The following is a 2868-nucleotide window of genomic DNA, read 5'->3' as shown; positions in this document are numbered from 1 at the left end:
AGGCTGTTTCTCTGATCCAATAACTCGGAACTGGACCGAACTTTACAAAAGAGTTATTTGTAATTGGAAATAAAAGTTGACAAATCAAACGATTAATAAACCATATATAGTACAAACAAGAGCAAGGTCATGAACACATGAACTGAATTAACATGAAATTTGAAATGATTTGTTCACTTTATTCAGATCACAAGGAAACGTAAAAGCCAAGAACTTAGTAAATCCAGCATAGAGCAGTTTGGATGTATATTGAGGTGCGATTGGTAGTAGTCTTGTTTAGGTCACGAACGGGGGATTAAGGATGGCATAAGGAAGCAACTCTTGGTCATCGACGAATACGGACATGTCTTACTCAGGTAAGCTTATCCATGCTTCTACACCATCACCGTCTTTTGAATCAATCAACAGGACATACACCATATTGCCGTAAATCGTACTTGACGGGTAACCCATCCAGACCGGGAAACCCAATCCAAAATTAACCTTGTAGAAAGGCTTTCTGCACCAGCTAGACATTATGTATATGTCTGTGTCCGGTGACGCGTAGTCTCCTTCGTCCATCAAACTCACCAAAGACTGACTAAGTGTATTGCATTGAAGATTCTCTTTGATCATCTCGTTGACTCCTTCTTTAGCCTTCCTTAATCTGGCTACGATTTCGGGGATTTCCAACTCCCTATCCGCGTCTTTCTTGAGGGAGAAACCTGTTTGTAGATGGAATCCTAGGCCGCAAGTCCATGGCCTGGCCCATCACGGCTTGTCTTGGACTTACCAAGTTAGAGCGTGAGGATCTTCGGGCACATTTCCAGAGAAGTGACATGATAGCTTCAACACGTGTAGGTACAGGGACGCTTTCGCTAGCAGCCTTGTGTCTGAGTTCAGCAATCTTGGAGGGTTCGAAGACGAATCTTTTGATTATACTTGTGATATTAAGATTAGAATCCTCTGATGGGAATTGTAAAAACATTTTATGAGGAGAAGGAGGAGGAAAAATGGTAGTTTCAGCAAACTCAATAGTGTTTACCGCCATATCATTTGACTTCCCCATGGCCGTGGTGGTAGCCCAATCATTTACAAATATCGCCAATGAGGTTGCATCACAGATTTTGTGAGAGACAGAGACACAAACCGCAACTCCTGATCCCGACCCGAAGAAAGTTACCTTGACACTCAACAACGGCCACTCCCCTGGAGAATCTCCAGGGGCCAACTTCGGGAAGAATCCCTCAAGAGAGTCAGTGGTTAGGTTTCTCAGGAAATGAGGGAGAATGAGATCGTTGTGTGCTTCGGTGTAGACGGCTCCTTCGTCGTTACAGCTGATGGAAACGCCTTCTATTCGTCCAGCCAGGGGATAGAATCGTGACAGAGTCTCGGACAGAGAGCTTTTCAGTTTTCCCGAGAAAATATCCGGGGAGAGATCGTCAGCTTTGTAAAAGAAGACTGTGGACACGTAGATTGGGGGACAATGGAGATCAAGGATGGAGAGTTGAAGGCGATCACGAGGTGATGGTGAAGCAGTCTTAATCACTTCTCTCCCCGCCACCTCTAGCTTCGCTTCCATTGTATTCTCTTTAAGACCTTAAAATATGACAACGCGCGGGTAACAAGACAAGTGGATTAAGGGCCTGACTGGTTCAAATGCAGCGTTTGCGGTTGCGGTTGCGGAAAATTGCGGAAGGGAGCGATTGTGGATTCAAGTGTTATTAAGCATTTTGAATGACTGGTTTAGCATTTTAAAATGGGTGCGTTTGCGGGAGTTTAACGACTGGTTGACCAACGGTTGCATTAGCGGTTAAAACATAATAAATATAATATATAATAATATAAATGTTTAAAAATACCAAAAACTTTATTAAATTTGATTTATAATTAAAATATTTAAAAATGTTAAAATAATTATTCAAAAATAAATAAATTTCATATTGAAACACTTATTACTTTAGGTATTTGGCTTTTCACCCAAAATTTAATCAAGTAATGTGATAAATGACAAAACTTATGCTTTAGATTATAGATATTCTCTGCTAAAATCTCACACACTCAATAAGTTCCTCACATTGAATTACAAGGCTAAGGTAAATTAATTATGAAAGAGTAAAGAAGAGTCATTGGTAATTTGTTTTAATATATTCACAAATAATCTTATTTTCTTAAAATTCTGATGAAATTATCATATTTTTTTGAACGTATGTGAGATGTGCCAATATTTTTACATCATATTTTTTGGTTTGTTAATTGGAATTTTATTTTATTGTAATTGTTTATATTCTAATCTCCTCAATCGTATTTGTACTTCAATTTCTCTCTTCCTTTATGGGTACAATGGTTAGGTTGAAGATATAAAAAAACAAAATTTTAGTATTTTTTGATTTTTTTTTGTTAAAAAAAAAAATTCCAACCGCAAAATCTTGCGGGAAGCAGCTTTTGGAATTCAGTGGTTGGAAGCGATTGGAAGCGGTTGGGAGCGATTGGAAGCGGTTTGTGTGACTGGAACCAATCGCTAACAACCGCTACCTCCCGCAAATGCAGCGTTTGCGAGAGGTAGCGGGAAAACCAGTCAGCACCTAAGCCTGTAGAGAGGCAGTTGATTGTAAGAAACAATAATGGATCAAAGATATCCTTATAAACTGCAAAAATAAGATATCATTTCAATGATATGATTCAAATTTTGGCCATCACAATAATTTTGTGAAAAAGAATCTTTTATGGGTTAGAAATATTCATGGTTAAAGCATCTTTGTCTATTAGGACATCTAATTTAAATATTAATACTAATTTTGTATTTTATATTAATATTATAATATATAAACGGGTAATTGGATGCAAGATAATCCTACTATATTATTTGAGAAGTACAAATATGAAACT

General features: G+C 37.9%; 1 pseudogene; it reads right to left on the bottom strand.

The window, feature by feature from the left end:
• LOC104733632 lies at positions 277–1561 on the bottom strand (annotated as a pseudogene).

This window comes from Camelina sativa, chromosome 12 (genome assembly GCF_000633955.1).
Source record: "Camelina sativa cultivar DH55 chromosome 12, Cs, whole genome shotgun sequence".
Classification (NCBI taxonomy): Eukaryota; Viridiplantae; Streptophyta; class Magnoliopsida; order Brassicales; family Brassicaceae; genus Camelina; species Camelina sativa.
The sequence above is the reverse complement of the archived record's forward strand: the minus strand, read 5'-3'. Positions and strand labels throughout refer to the sequence as shown.